Raw genomic sequence first — 16,909 nt, 5'->3', positions numbered from 1 at the left:
CCCAACGTCATTTATAAAGGCTGCTGTAAATTATGCTAGTGCTGAATGTTCGGTCTGCAAGCAACAGAGACCAACAGTAAGCCCTTGATATCACATTATGCCTTAAGGAGACCAAGCAACCACATTATTGATTGCCCCTACTATCCTAAAAGGGGCAATGACTTGTCTTCTTGGCAATCAACATATATCTTGGATATTGATTTTCCTTTCTTTCTTTTTGTTTTTTCTTTTTTTTTGAGATGGGGTCCTCTCTGTTGCCCAGGCTGGAGTGTAGTGGCACAGTCTCGGCTCATTGCAACCTCCGCCTCCTGGGTTCAAGAAATTCTCCTGTCTCAGCCTCCCAAGTTGCTGGGACTACAGGTGCATGCCACCACGCCTGGCTAATTTTTTTTTTTTTTTGTATTTTTAGTAAAGATGGAGTTTCACCATTTTGGTCAGGGTGGTCTCGAACTTCTGACCTCAGGTGATCCACCCACCTTGGTCTCCCAAAGTGCTGAGATTACAGGCGTGAGCCACCTCACCTGGCTAGATTTTCCTTTCTTACTTCTGTTGCCTCATCCAGCACCACTGTCCAAGGGTTTATAGTGCTTTGCCCACCATGATGGGAACCCGTAAAACATTGTATTGGCTCAAGGGATCCACTTAACAGTAAAGGAGGTATGTCAGTAGGACACTTTACCATGGGATCCATAGGTCCTATTGTATTCCATGCTACCCGGAGACATCTGGCCTGACAGTAATGGGATGGCCTTTGAAAGCCAGCTGAGACACCAGCTTAGAGTTAATAGATGGCATCCTACAGAATGCAGTATATACCCTAAATCAGTGCCCGTTATATAGTGCTGTGTCCCTAAAACGGTAGAATATGTGAGTCTGGGAACCAAAGGGTAGAAGTAGGAGTGGCTGTTTATCATCCCTCCCAACAGCTCATTTAGGGAATTTGTGCTTCTAGGTTCTGTGGCTCTAGAAGTCTTCATTCCCAGAGGGAAAATATTTCCACCAGGGGACACAAGAGTTCTAGTAAACTGTCAGTCACATTAGGTACTTTATACCAGGATACCAGCAGGCAAGGAAATGAGTCATCATCCTGTCAGGAGGAATTGCCCTCATCAGGAGGAGATAGGACTGCTGTCACATGATGGAGGCAGGGAAGAGTAAGTCTGGCACCCAAGTAATCCACTGGGGTTTCTCTTGATATTCCCCTGTCAATCTTTTTTTTGAGACAGAGTCTCACTCTGTCATCCAGGCTGGAGTGCGGTGGCATGATCTCGGCCCACTGCAACCTCCACCCGCCAGGTTCAAGCAATTCTCCTGCCTCAGCCTCTCAAGTAGCTGGGATTACAGGCATCTGCCACCACACCTGGCTAATTTTTGTATTTTTTGTAGAGACGGAGTTTCACCATGTTGGCCAGGTTAGTCTTGAAATCCCGATCTCAAGTGATCCACCCACCTTGGCCTCCCAAAGTGCTGGGATTACAGGTGTGAGCCACTGCACCTGGCATCCCCTGCTCAATCTTGACAGTAACGGACAAATGCAGCATCACAGTTGGAGAAAGAAAGATATAATAATCAGGGACTCCTACTGCTCATGGAAAAGGATCAGGGTCCATCTCTCAGATAGGCCAGTTAGACCAGAAGAGGTGCTGGTTGAGGGTGGAGGTAATCTGGAATGGGCAGTAGAGAAGGAAGATGATGAGTATTGATTGTGACCTTGACACCAGCTGTGGTATTGGTGGGGGCAAGGATGTGGTTCATCCCACTGTCTTTACAAGTTTCCTTAGGAAAAGAGACCAATAAGAACACTGAAGGAGCTCTTCCAAGATGGAGTGAACTTATTCTATGAAACAAGTGGACTCAAAAGGTGCAAGGAGTGCACTGTAGTGGGTGCTGTGGTGAGTTGCCCAGATTCTCTTTTCAGGATGGAGGCCCTCATTTACCCAGCTGCCGGGAGTGTTGGCAGCTGACGGTTCTCAGCTGAGTCATTCTCTGGAAATTTCTTTCAGCTAAAGAGAACCACCTTGCCCAACCAAGGTCACACCTTGGGGGCAGTCACATCCAATGACTGCTTGATGAGAGGGCCCACCCTGAAGCTAATTCCAGCTCCAGAGGTCCCTGTAAGGCTCAGCTGAGGCTTCTGTCGAATTGCACTGCAGATCGACTCAATCCTACTTCTGTTCCCTCTAAGATCTCCCCTTAATAAACCTCTTGTATGCAGATTTCAGAATCTCAGGGCCTGTTTCCTGAGGAAGCTGACCTACAACACAAGGTCTGCATGCAGATGGAGTTTGTGGTTCAGCATTTCTTACAACATCGCAGGTAATGCCAATGCTGTCAGTATGCAGAATTCAATTTTGGAATCAGATTTATGGGGACATAATTTACATGGAGTTAAAGTGTACTCTTTTTCAGAGTATGTTTTAATGAGTTTTCAAAAATGTACAGCGTCACATAGCCACCACCACAATCAAGATATGGAACATATCCATCACCCCCAAAAGTTCTCTCAGGCTCCTTTGTACCCAATCCCGTATCCTCACTTCCATTTTCTGGCAATCATTAATCTTGTTTCTGTCCCTTTGGTTTTGATTTTCCAGAATGTCAAATAAATGAAATAATATTACATATAGCCTTTTGAGTGTGACTTCAATCACTTACCATGATGTTTTGAGATTTATGTATGTCATTGAATGTATTGGTAGTTCATTCCTTTTTATCGCCATGTAGCACTTCATTGCATGGATGTGTTACAATTTGTTTATCCATCCTTAGTTGATAGACATTTGGATTGTTTCCAGTTTGTGGTGGTTATAAATAAATCTGGTATACATTTGTTAACAGTTCTTTGTATGGAAATACGCTTTCATTTATTTTGGGAAAACACCTTGGAGTAGGATTGCTGAGTTGTATGGAAAATGTATGCCCAACTTCCGAAGGAGATGGCACACTGTCTTCCAAAGAGAATATACTATTTGCTTTCCCATCAGCAATGTCTAAGAGTTCCAGTTGCTCTACATCCTCCCCAGGACTTGGTATTGTAAGTTTCAAAACATTTTAGCCATTCTAGTAGGTGTGTCACTATAGTGTGGCTTAAATTTGCCTTTACCTAGTAAATTATGGTGAAAGGCAGCTTCTTATATATTTGTTAAACACTTGTTTCTCTTATTTTTCAAAGTGTCCTTTCAACTCTTTTGTCCATTGAGTGGGGTGGGGGTTGCCTTCTTTTAATCTATTGAATTGAAAATGTTGGCCAGGTGAGGTGGCTCCTGCCTGTAATCCCAGCACTTTGAGAGGCTGAGGCAGGTGGATCACGAGGTCAGGAATTCAAGACCAGCCTAGCCAAGACGGTGAAGCTCTGTCTCTATGAAAAAATGCAAAAATTAACCAGGTGTGGTGGCGGGAGCCTGTAATCTCAGCTACTCGGGAGGCTGAGGCAGAGAATTGCTTGAACCCTGGAGGCAGAGGTTGCAGTAAGCTGAGATCATGCCACTGCACTCCAGCCTGGGGAACAGAGTGAGACTCTGTCTCAAAAAAAAGAAAACATTATTTGTATATTATGGGTAAATATATGGGTAAAGTGTTGTTTGTATATCCTTGATCAGCTATAGCTTTGCAAGTTTTTTCTCCCAGTTTGCTCTGTTATTTTTTGGCTTGTCTTTTTATTTTCTAACAACGTTAGAAATTTTGTTAATTTTGAGATTCCGTCTCAAAAAAAAAAAATTCCTGATTTATACTTTTTACAGCCTATCTATAAAATCTTTCCCTACCCCAAGGTCACAAGACTGTCTACTAGATGTTTTAGAGTTTACATTTCAGCCTCTAATCTATTCCCTAAAAATCGTAAATTTGGGGCTAATTTTTAAAATGTGGAAAAGAATCAGTTTTTGTTTGTTTGTTTGTTTTTGCAGGTAGATGTTGAATATCCCAGAACCATTTGTTGAAGAGACTATCTTTTTCCTATTGAATTATTTTGGAACTTTGTTAAAAAGCAATAGATCAGGTGGGGCATGGTGGCTCAAGCCTGTAATCCCAGCACTTCGGAGCCCAAGGTAGGCAGATTACTTAAGGTCAGGAGTTGGAGACCAGCCTGGCCAACATGGTGAAATCCCATTTCTACTGAAAAAAAAAAAACAAAAATTAGTCAGGAGTGGTTGTGGGTGCCTGTAATCCCAGCCACTCAGGAGTCTGAGGCAGGAGAATCACTTGAACCCAGGAGGTGGAGGTTGCAGTGAACCAAGATCACACCACTGCCCTCCACCATGGGTAACACAGCAAGACCCTCTCTCAGAAAAAAAAAAAAAAAAAAAAGGACCATAGATGTGTGGGTCTATTCCTGGATTCCCAATTCTGTTCCATGGATCTATATCTACCCTTATATCAATACCACACTGTCTTGATCACTGTCCAGCTTTATAGTAAGTCTTGTGATCAAGTAGTGTGAGTCCTTCAACTTTGTTCTTTTTTAATCAAAATTGTTTTAGCTATTCCAGGTACTTTGCTTTTCCATATAAATTTTTAAATCAGCTTATCAATTTCTACCAAAAAAGCCCACTAAGATTTTAATTGGAATTGCACTGAATCTATAGATCAATTCAAATGTGAATATTGAATCTTCCAGTCTTTGAACATGGCATATCTTTCCATTGATCTTGGTCTTGTTAATTTCTGTGATCAGTGTTTTATAGTTTTTTGCAAAAAATATTGCCCATTTTTGTTATATTTATCCCTATTTTAATTTGGGTTGGTATTGTACATGGTACTTTATAAAATTTCAATTAATTTTTCAGTTAATAAAATTTCATTGCAAGTACATAGGAATAGAATTAATTTTTGTATATTGACCTTGTATCTTGCAACCTTGCTAAACTCTAAGAACTCTTTTTTTTTTTTTTTTTTTTGGAGACAGAGTCTCACTCTCTTGCCTGGGCTGGAATGCAGTGGTATGATCTTGGCTCACTGCAACCTCCACCTCCTGGGTTCAAGTGATTCTCCTGCCTCAGCCTCCCAAGTACCTGGGATTACAGGCACACGCCACCACGCCTGGCTAATTTTTGTGTTTTTAGTAGAGATAGGGTTTCACCATGTTGGCCAGGCTGGCTTCAAACTCCTGACCTCAGGTGATCTGCCTGCCTTGGCCTCCCAAAGTCCTGGGATTACAGGCCTGAGCCACCACACCCAGCCAATGCTAAGAACTCTTATGAGGAGAAAGATTCAATTCATGGGTCTGATCAGATATTTTAAATAAGAAATCTACATTATTCTTTAAAGCAATTTTTTATTATTTATTTATTTATTTATTTATTTATTTATTTATTTATTTTTGAGACTGAGTCTGCTGTGTCGCTCAGGCTGGAGTGCAGTGGCATGATCTCAGCTCTCTGCAACCTCCACCTCCCTGGTTCAAGCAATTCTTTTGCTTCAGCCTCCCGAGTAGCTAAGACTACAGGCACACGCCACAACGCCCAAATAATTTTTGTATTTTCAGTAGAGAAGGGGTTTCACCATGTTGGTCAGGCTGGTCTCAAACTCCTGACCTCAGGTGATCTGCCCACCTTGGCCTCCCAAAGTGTTGGGATTACAGGTGTGAGCCACCGTGCCAAAGAACAGCAATTATAGATCACAATTATATATCATAAGAACAGTGTTAAGATGGCAACAAGGGAACAAGGGGCCGGGCGCAGTGGCTCATGCCTGCAATCCCAGCATTTTGGGAGTCTGAGGCCAGAGAATCACTTGAAACCAGGAAGTGGAGGTGGAGGTTGCCATGAGCTGAGATTGCGCCACTGCCCCTCCAGCCTGGGCAACAGAGGGAGACTGCGTATCAAAAAAAAAAAAAAAAAAAAAGGATGACATCAAGGGAATCCAAATAAAAGAAAAAGGATCACGTAACCTCTCACCACCTCACAAATCAACTGTTTCTCTAGTTCCCTTTCCAGGTTTCCAGATTTAATCACAATTTTATTCTCTGTTTTTCTTTAATTTCTCATAAGCTATATAGTGCTTCTAGTTATAATTTTAAATAGCTGTATCCTATTTTATTAAGTACATGTATCATAATGGACTTAAACTTTCCTCTATTTCCATTTATTAAAGAATAAATTCTCAGGAGTGGGATTTCTGAGCCCAAGGATTTGAACATTCCTATGGTTATTGACATGTATTGTCAAATTGTACTGCAAATGAGTACAGGATTTCTACATTGTAAAATTCATTTCTGTGTGACACACAGAGCTAGCACACTACTCTGAAAGACAGATGGAACTCGGAGAAATGAAGCGAACAGAATGTAGATAGGTAAAGGTTGGAGTATTGATGTCAAGATAGGCATAACACACAGAACATTCAGGAACAATGGTTAGAATGAAGTTTGAGTAGTGAGTGGTTTAAGTGTAGATTCACATTTTGGGATCAGATTGTGGAATGCCAACCTGAGGAACTGAGACTCCATTCTGTAGGCAATGAAAAGCTGCTGAAGATTGATAAAATAACAATCATGTTTTTTTTTTATTTCTTTTTCTTTTTTCTTTTTTTTGAGACTGAGTCTCGCTCTTGTCGCCCAGGCTGGAGTGCAGTGGCACGATCTCAGTTCACTGCAACCTCTGCCTCCCATGTTCAAGCCATTTGGGAGGCCAAGGCGGGTGGGTCACCTGAGGTCAGGAGCTCAAGACCAGCCTGACCAACATGCAGAAACCCCATCTCGCTTGAACCCAGGAGGCAGAGGTTGCAGTGAGCCAAGATCACGCCATTGCACTCTAGCCTGGGCAGCAAGAGCAAAACTCCGTCTCAAAAAAAAAAAAAAATCACCCCATTAGTCATCAGGAATCTGCCTCTGAGACAGCAAGTTACAAAATCCCCATTTAAGCCAGAACCTGTTTTCTTTTTTCTTTTCTTTTCTTTTTTTTTTTTTTTTGAGACGGAGTCTCGCTTTGTCACCCAGGCTAGAATGCAGTGGCATGATCTCGGCTCACTGCAACTTCCGCCTCCTGGGTTCAAGCAATTCTCCTGCCTCAGCCTCCCAGGTAGCTGGGACTACAAGCGCACACCACCACCCCCAGCTAATTTTTTGTATTTTAGTAGAGACAGGCTTTCACGGTGTTGCCCAGGCTGGTGGTGAACTCCTGACCTCGTGATCCACCCTCCAGAGCAGGGACATGATAGGGGATGGGTGGGTAAAGGTCATACAGGCATGAGGGGATGGAAGGTGCCCCTGGGCCATACATGAGTCTGCACTTCTCTTCCTTCTTGTGCTCTGTCTAGATGCACTGCAATTTGCAGATGAATTCCTTTGAGATGCTCCCATGGACTGAGGCCATGTGTGTCATCTGCACTCTCCAGCTCCATTATGTTCCTGGATCAAGTAGAATTTGACCAATTTAAGGAGTAGACAGTACAGGGGGAACAGAAAGGAGAGAACGGAAGGGAAATTCTTTGCAGTCTTCTCAGACACCATGGACACCAGGAACAATTTCATCATGCCACATCATTTGTAGGCAATCGCCAATTGATTGGGATATGGAACAACTGGAACTCTCATTCATAGCAGACTGGAGTGTAAAATAATCCAATTTAGAAAAACAGGCAGGGTGTGGTGGCTCACACCTGTAATCCCAGCACTTTGAGAGGCTGAGGTGGGAGGATCACTTGAGTCCAGGAGCCTTGAGACCAGCCTGGGCAAGATAGGAAGACCCTGTCTCTGCATATAATTTAAAAAACAAGTGAGCCGATTGTGATGGTGCACACCTGTGGTCCCAGCTCCATGGGAGGCTGAGGTGGGAGGCTCACTTAACCCCAGGAGGCCAAGGCTGCAGTGAAGTGTCCTCATGCCACTGCACTCCAGCCTGGGCAATAGAGCAAGACTCTGTCTCAAAAAATTAAAAAATAGAAAGAAAAACTGCTTGGTGAGTTGTAATACAGTCATATATCTACATCCATGTTCTGGCTTTTCTACTAAAAAATTACCCAAGAGAAAGGAAAATATATTTGTCTGTTTTTAACAGCTTTACTCATCATAGCCCCAGGCTGGAAACAACGCAAATGGTCACCAACAGGAGAAAGGAGAAATGAATTGTGGTTTTCATACAACAGAGTGGCCTTCAGCAATAATAAGGAGCTAAGTCACAGGAAACATCAATGGGCCTCCCAACTGAGGGGAAGAAGCCAGATCCAAACAGACACATGCTGTGAGAATTCCATTTGAGTCAAGTTGAACAACAGGCCATAATGGCATCACCCTTGGGGGTCACTGACTGGGAGAGGCACAAAGGAGTCCTCCAGAGGCTGGAAATGTTCTGGATCTGGTTCTGGGTGGTGGTTGCACAGGTGTTTGCCTCCATTAAAAACAGGCTGAGGCTGGGTGCAGCGGCTGACGCCTGTAATTCAGCACTTTTGTAGGCTGAGGCAGGAGGATTGCTTGAGCCCAGGAGTTCGAGACCAGCCTGGGCAGCATAGCAAAACCTGGTCTCTACTAAAAATCAAAAAAATCAGTGGGGCATGGTGGTGCATGCCTGTAGTCCAAGCTACAGGGAGGCTGAGGCAGGAAGACTGCTTCAGCCTGGGAGGTTGAGGCCACAGTGAGAGCTGTGATCATGCCACTGCACTCCAGGTTCGGTGACAGAGCAAGAACCTGTCTCCAAACAAAACAAAACAAAACTCAAACAGAAAACCAGGATCTACATTTTATTCTACCTAGACAATATCTCCATAAAATACTGCTAAAAGAAAAAAATCTCCCAGAGCCCAAGGAGGCACAGGCACAGCTCAGAGTTCCAGCAAATCAGCACCTTAGCATCACCTTGAGCCTTGGTGGTTAGTCACAGGTAAGCAGCTGCACTGGTGAGTCCAGCCCATAAAGGAGGGCCCTCTGCTCCAAGCCTTGCCTGGAGGGGCCCTGGTCATTCCCACTATCCATCACAAGTTCAATGGCTAACCAATGTGTGCCAAATACATAAAATGTAGCTGGCACAGTGGCTCACGCCTGTAATCCCAGCACTTTGGGAGGCTGAGATGGGTAGATCACAACGTCAGGAGATTGAGACCATCCTGGCTGACACAGTGAAACCCTGCCTCTACTAAAAATACAAAAAAGTTAGCCAGGCATGGTGGCGGGCGCCTATGGCCCCAGCTGCTTGGGAGGCTGAGGCAGGAGAAAGGTGTGCACCCGGGAGGCGGAGCTTGTAGTGAGCCGAGGTCCTGCCACTGCACTCCAGCCTGAGCGACAGAGTGAGACTCCATCTCAAAAAAGCAGCAACAAAAAAGGAAGCAAACTGGGTATGTGCTTTTAGAGATGTTGTACGTTTTCAGCATTATAAATGAATAGAGATGACTAGCAATAGTTAGTTTGGTGGACAGATTTTTGGTATCTTAGTTTTGGATTTCTTCCACTAAAGGGATTGCCTGTTGAACGTTGTTAGGAATGTTAAGTACTGAAGGCAAACTGCCTGGGTTTGAATTTTGTTCTGTCCCTTGCACCCTGCCTGGCTTCAAATCCTAGCTTTGCTTATTAAGTTCTTTTAAGGGGATGATCTTTGAGCAAATGTCTTAGCTTCTATTTTCCCAAGTAAATGGACACAGTAGTTGCTACCTTGTGAAATAGTCATGTAATTGACCAGCATTTACTAAGTTGTGTCAGTGTTCAGTTTCAGTCATTGGTGATTCTGTAGTCAGACTGTGAGGAGGTTTTAGGGTGGGGGGTGGTGTGTGTGTGTAGCACTTAATTTCATGCAGAAAGGAAAAGATACTTTTGATAACTGAGAGGCAGCTTTTCCCTGCTTTTGCGTCAAAATGGAAGAAGGGAGTTTGGACAGGGAAATGAATTCTGTTCAATACTAAGCTCTCTTCCTCAAAATCAGAGGTACATAGAATGTGTAATAATTTACAGAATGTCTAGACTGAAACCATCCGTTTTTTTAAATTTATTTTTATTTTTTCAGGTTGAGACTGAGCTGAAGTTAATCTCTGGCGACGTTCTGGATGTACTGGACAAACACCTCATTCCAGCAGCTAACACTGGCAAGTCCAAGGTTTTCTATTATGAAATGTAGGTTCTATACTAACAACTAACAAGTGTACTTCAATAATTTTAAACACTCTAAGGAATAATTGGCTTTCTTTTTTTCTTAGACATTTCCTATTATTTTCCTTATTAAATATAACCAAAAATCCCACAGAAATTAACTGAGGAGCCTCTAAATATCAACAAAATTATCATTTGATAGACTAGAATTAAACAAGCAAGTGGTTCCAAGAAATGGCACAAGTGTATTAATCATAAAATAAAATTTCTCCATGAAACATTCGGCCACAACTGTGAAATGTGTGGCCATTTGGGGGAGGGGAGTGAGATAGGTCCCATGAAAGCAAAAGAATATAAATAAGTAAAGCAAAAGCTAATGCATTTTTATAATAGCCTGACCATCTTTTTATTCCAACATTGACTATCCTTCTAACATTAAACAATTATTTTTAAATAAAAGTCAGAAACCTACATAGAAGAAAGTCATGATTCTAAAATGGCCAACTTTTAATCTTACCTTTTCCTTTCTAGTATAGACCCTACATTTCATAACAGAAAACCTTTGACTTGCCAGTGTTAGCTGCTGGAATGAGGTGTTTGTCCAGTGCATCCAGCATGTTGCCACAGATTAACTTTAGCTCAGTCTCAACCTGAAAAAAATAAAAATAAATTTTAAAAAATCGTATTGTTTCAGTCTAGAAATTCTGTAAATTATTACACATTTATATCTACCTCTGGTTTTGTGGAAGAGAACTTAGTAATACAGAGAATTCGTATCCCTCTCCAAACTCACTTCTTCACTTTTGACACAAAGGCAGAGAAAAGCTGCCTCTCGGTTAGCAAAAGTATCTTTTCCTTTTTGCATGCAATTAAGTGCTACACACACACACCACCCCCTACCCCAACACCCCATCACAGTCCAATTGCAGAATCACCAATGACTAAAACTAAACACTGATGCAACTTGGTAAATGCTGGTCAATTACATGACTATTTCACAAGATAGCAACTATTGTGTCCATTTACTTGGGAAAACAAGCTAAGACATTTGCTCAAAGATCATCCTCTTAAAAGAACTTAATAAGCAGAGCTAGGATTTGAAGCCAGGCAGGGTGCAAGGGACAGAACAAAATTCAAACCCAGGCAGTTTGCCTTCAGTACTTACACTCCTAACAATGTACAACCAGCAATCCCTTTAGTGGAAGAGATCCAAAACTAGTTAAGATACCAAAAATCTATGGACCAAAAAAACTATTGCTACTCATCTCTATTCATTTATAATGCTGAAAATGTACAGCACCTCTAAACGCACATACCCAACTTGCTTCCTTTTTTTTTCTTTTTCTTTTTTTGAGACAGAGTTTTGCTTTGTCCCTCAGGCTGGAGTGCAATGGCACAATCTCAGCTCACTGCAACCTCCACCTCCCGGGTTCACACCATTCTCTGCCTCAGCCTCCCAAGTTGCTGGGACTACAGGCACTACCACCATGCCAGGCTAATTTTTTTTTTTTTTGTATGTTTAGTAGAGACGGGGTTTTGCCATGTTAGCCAAGATGGCCTCAATCTCCTGACCTTGTGATCCACCCACCTCGGCCTCCCAAAGTGCTGGGATTACAGGTGTGAGCCACTGTGCCCAGCCACTTGCTTCCTATTTTCTATGAACTCATGGCACTACTGTTGAACCTTTCTAGGTTCCTCTCATGCCCCTGGAACCTCCTTTCCACTGTAAAACATTCTCTCGCTCTTTCTTCCATAATAGCATTCTTATCTTAGCTAAGCAAAACAGTTTTCTGAATCAACTATCTTCCTGATGACTTTTCAAATAGAGACTGCTGTAGGAGATGAAAGGTTTCCATGTTCTCCTAGCTCCTCACATACTCAATGACTGCTCTCCTGTTACTCCAAATCTTTCCTCCTCACAAGCCGATATTCTACTTTCCATTTCTCAGTTTCTGTCATCAATAGATCTCTAGGTCCTTATCCCACATTCACCGACTATCTACAGCCAACCTATCCAATACCTGAGATCACACCAAGGTATGGTGTGGCCACGTTCCACTCAACAGAGTTCTTTGCTTTCTACTCGAAGACTTGCACATGTCCATACCCCTAACTGTGCTGCTCCATACTAGAAGTCATACACTGTAATGCTCCACTCTTGGCCATGGCTTCCTCTTTTAGTTTCTTTTCTCTTCTTGTTTATACTTAGGGACTCAACAAGACATCTACACTCTTTCTCTCTCCCTTTCTTCCTTTCCTTCCTTCTTTCTTTCTTTTTCTTTCTTTCTTTCTTTCCTTCTTTCTTTCTTTCTTTCTTTCTCTTTCTTCTTTCTTTTCTTTCTCTTTCTCTCTCTCTCTTTTCTTCTTTCCTTTTTTATGCCTGTACCTCATCTAAGACATCCAGACTCGAACTTTTCACATCTTCTCCCAATGTATCAGTTACTTCCTCATTCCTCTGGGACACAAAACTTGTCTATTGGTCATCAAAATTCTTTGACCCAACATATTTCATGGTAATGATAACATCAACCCCAGCTTACAACTTTATTTTTAGGGACAGGGTCTCACTTTTTTTGCCCACTGCTGCAGCTTCCAGGAGAAAAAGTTATTCACCTCTGCCCTGGGATATTCTGTAGCCTAATCCACGTGAGCAAAAGACAAAAAATCTACCAAGATATAAAATGTGTACTACATATACAGTCAAGTGAGCACTAGGCTGTGACCTCAAATGCCAATGACTATGGCCAAATTACTGACAGACATACCCTGAGAACTAAGCCAGACACTCAAAAGAAACAAGCCTCCCTTTTCAGAGACATTTTCTAAAACCATAAAGATAAAAGGCAAAAATTAGGACATATTCAGTTAACAACAACCTCCTTCTCCCAGATAATTTCTGTTGTATAAATCCAAAGATTAAAAACTATGACATTGGATAAAAAAACCTGAGTCTCTCAATAAAAAGGAGAATGGGACAAATTTAACCCAAAACATTCATCATTTTTCTTGAAAATACAGTAGTTCCCTTTTATCTGAGAGGGATCCATTCTGAGATGCCCCAGTGGATACGCTGAAACCATGGATAATACCAAACCTTATATATACTATCTTTTGTTCTATACATACAAACTCATGGTAAAGTTTAATTTATAACTAGGCACAGTAAAAGATTAATACCAGAACAATTATACTCTAATAGAAGTTACAAGAACATAGTCTCTTTTTCTCTCAAAATATCTTATTGTACTGTACCACACTGGTAACTCAAACTGTGGATAAGGGGGGACTGTGGTACAACAGTCTCACCATTTGCCGGTATTTCCAAATCATTTTTCCCTTCTCTTATCCTCCCTTGTTTCCTTCTTTCTGTTCAAGGCTGTTGATTATTCTCCAGGAGGCTCTTGTAGCTCCAATCACGTGCTTATATGTAACAGATAGGAGGTTTCTTTCTTCAGCTGTCAGCTCCACATCCATCCCTGCTAATTTCTTCATTGACTCCACCATTTCTATAAGGGAAAAGCAAAATCTGTACACCTGCAGAATTAGCACCACATGGATGCTGCCAAAGGGTTTTCTGCCTGTGTCCTCTGGGGCGGTGACATCACATCCCCCCTGGACAGGAGCCCATTAAGCAACACTTGGCGCAGTCAGGCAGTGCCACACCAGAATGTGGGGACCTGTGACTTCAGGGAGTGCTTGGCAGCAAGCCCCAAGGTCCTCAGGGTGCCCCAGGGCCTTCCTTGGAAACCGTACTGCTGTCAGTGCCCTGGCCCCATGGGCCTGTGATGAGAGTGCAGCCTGAGCGATCTACACAATGCCTTCAGGGTCGTTCTTCCATCGTCCTGGTGAGGAGCACAGCCCTGATCCATGCAGGCCTCCTGACCCACACCCTCGTGTTCTCTCCCAAACACACTTTCTTATCTCTTCAATATGGGCAGGCTGAGAAGGCTAAAAATTTCCCACATTTTTGAGTTCTGCTTCCCTTTTGATTATAAGTTCTGTCTCTAAGTCATTCCTCTTTTCTTTCATTTTTCTAGAAACATTCAAGAGAATGAAGCTGCTCCTTCAATACTTTGCTTAGATATTTCTTCTGCCAAATTTCAGGTTCATCGCTGGCAAGTTCTGCCTTCCAGAAAACACTAGGACATGAGCACAATTCAGCCAAGTTCTTTGTCACTTTATGACAAGCGTCACCTTTCCTCCAATGCCCGATAACGTGTTCTTCATTGCCATCTGAGGCTTCAACTGAATGAGTTTTCCCTTCTGTATTTTTATTTTTTAAAGAGACTGGGTCTCCCACTGTTGGCCAGGATGGTCTTGAACTCTCATCCTCAAACAATCCTCCCATCTTGGCCTCCCAAAGTGCTAAGATTCCAGGCATGAGACACCATGCCCGACACCCTCCATATGCTACCAACATTCTGTCCAGCTCTCCTCTTCTCAGCCCTCGCCAGAATCACCCTTAACCAAGAGTCACAGGGAGAAGACAGCCACCCACACTTCAAGAGACAGGCCTGGAACAGAGCCTTCCTGCACAGCCTCAGAAGGGACCCACCCTGATGCCACCTTGATCTTGGACCCATGGCCTCCAGTATTGTGAGACAGTAACATTCTGTTGTTAAAGGTGCCCAGTCTGTGGTACTGTAAAACAGCCCTAGGAAACTAACACAGCCTGTTAGCCCACAGATGGTGGAGAGATGGAATGCTCAGTGGAGCTCCAGGCTTACTGTCTACAGCTCCCAAAGTGCGCTACGGGACCCTTGGGTGGGTGAGGTATGCAAGGTAATTTTGGGTGGTGCAGGGTGAAAAATTTCAATTGACATAAAAATGTGTTTATCTTACTGGGTAAATCAGGGGTCCTCACCTGTTAGGAATCAGGCTGCACAGCAGGAGGTGAGCAGCCAGCCAGCAAGCAAAGCTTCATCTGTAGAAACAGCCGCTCCCCATCCCTCACATTACCACATGAGCTCTGCCACCTGTCACATGAGTGGTGCCGTTACATTCTCATAGAACCCAACAGTGAACTCAGCATGCCAAGGATCTAGATTGCGTGCTCCTTATGAGAACCTAATGCCTGATGATCTGTGACTATCTCCCATCACCTCCTGATGGGACCATGTAGTTGCAGGAAAACAAGCTCAGGGCTCCCACTAATTCTATATTATGGTGAGTTGTGTAATTATTTCATTATATGTTACAGTGAAATAATCATAGAAATAAAGCACACAATAAATGTAATGGGCTTGAATCATCTCTGAATCATCCCTTCCCCTTCTCCCAGGTCCGTGGAAGAGTTGTCTTCAAGAAAACTGCTCTCTGGTGCCAAAAAGTTTGGGGACCACTGGTGTAAATGTTTCTAATAGTTAAACAACATAAACTTTACATGCTATGAAGAATACAGGTTTAAATGCTAATAAAAATAGGTGCAAATGAAAACACTCTTTCTGTGGTCCAGGGAATCTTAACCATTCTATCAGAAAGACTTGCAGCTTGGAGCTGCAGCTGCCCTCCCACATCCTGTCCACTGTAAAGCCCTGCAACACACACACATGCACACACACACACACACATACATACACATGCATATACTTGCACACACACATGCACACAGATGCACATACATAAATACATCCAAATGTATATACCTGCACACACACACACACATACATACATACACATGCATATAGATGCACACACACACAGACACACACACGCTGTGCTTCATGCCCTCACTAGGGTGGCCTGGGAGGAAATGCATGTTTTTAGGAGAAATGAAGACAACTCAGGCCCCTCATTCTCCTGGTGTTTGCACAAATGCCTTCTCTGCAGACCATGCTTGAGTCTCTTTCTTGGTTCTCCCTCTTACTGAAAGAGAGAAGCAGAGGCCCGGCACATACTCGGCTGCTTAGGGCTCAAGCCAAGTTCGCAAGCTTCCTGGGGAGCCTAGTGAGATGAAGGCACTGCAGAGCCTTCCCCAAAAGAGGCGTCGGCTTTTCATGGATCCTTGAGCCCAGGAAGGCAATAGGTGAGACATCACACTTCATCAGAAGACACAAGTAAACTCCAGTGAGAAAGGGAAATGGTCAAAGATTTTATTCTCTCGGAGAGGGGGTTCTTGGGCTGTAAGCAGCAGGCAGAAGACTTTATTACATGCATAGTTAGGTGATGGCAACCTATGGTTTTCACTGGGGACTGGGATCAAGAGTGACCCGACCTCCTACTCATGCTCATCTCTCTCTGTCTCTCTCTTTGCCTTTTGTGTCTCTCTCCCTATCTCTTGCTCCTTTTCCTCTCAGCCTCCTCTGTCTCTCTCCTTATCTCTCTTCCTCTCTCTCTGTAACTCCTTCTCCCCATCTCTCTTTCTCTCTCCTTCTATTCCACTTCTCTCTCCCTCCTCATCTCTCTGCCTGCCACTGTTCAGGATCCTGGGGCCCCACGTGGATGGGTGGACACAGGACTCCTAGGCTACCTTTCACAGCGCAAGCAGAGGGCTGCAGGACCTTGGTCCCCACCTCCCAGCATCCTCAAAATGAGAGGTGTGGGGTGTGCCTGTGCTCTCCTGGGTGGGCACCCCACACTCCAGGAAATAGAAACCACAGGTCACAGCTGGCTCGAGTGGTGCCCACGGGGCTGCCAGCTTCCATCGTGTGATCTGCTGAGGCCAAAGCAGAGGACAGCAGCCCAGGCCCGACTCTGCAGCAGGGTGGGGGTAGGGGTGGGCTTGGGGGTGGGGATGGGGATGGGAGCCGCCAATGCAAACTGGCCCCTGGCTGGTTTCCTACCCTGCACCCTGCCATGCAAGGCCTCCTCTCCCACCCGTACCCCTGTCTGCCCCACCTCCACCCCTAGGTTGCCCCACACCCAGGCTCCAGAAGTCTCCCAGTATCCAGGAACTAAGGG

General features: G+C 43.7%; 2 long non-coding RNA genes across 2 annotated transcripts; both read left to right on the top strand.

Moving 5' to 3' along the window:
- The first annotated feature begins 293 nt into the window (after nt 1-293).
- LOC134738627 (uncharacterized) lies at nt 294-4,624 on the top strand. Its single transcript, XR_010124501.1, has 3 exons — nt 294-2,316; nt 2,839-3,034; nt 3,906-4,624. It is a non-coding gene; the product is annotated as an uncharacterized LOC134738627 (long non-coding RNA).
- An 8,611-nt stretch (nt 4,625-13,235) lies between these two features.
- LOC134738628 (uncharacterized) lies at nt 13,236-15,247 on the top strand. Its single transcript, XR_010124502.1, has 2 exons — nt 13,236-13,854; nt 14,047-15,247. It is a non-coding gene; the product is annotated as an uncharacterized LOC134738628 (long non-coding RNA).
- The last annotated feature ends 1,662 nt before the right edge of the window (nt 15,248-16,909 follow it).

This window comes from Pongo pygmaeus, chromosome 19, assembly GCF_028885625.2.
Source record: "Pongo pygmaeus isolate AG05252 chromosome 19, NHGRI_mPonPyg2-v2.0_pri, whole genome shotgun sequence".
Classification (NCBI taxonomy): Eukaryota; Metazoa; Chordata; class Mammalia; order Primates; family Hominidae; genus Pongo; species Pongo pygmaeus.
This window is presented reverse-complemented; position numbering and strand designations above follow the sequence as displayed.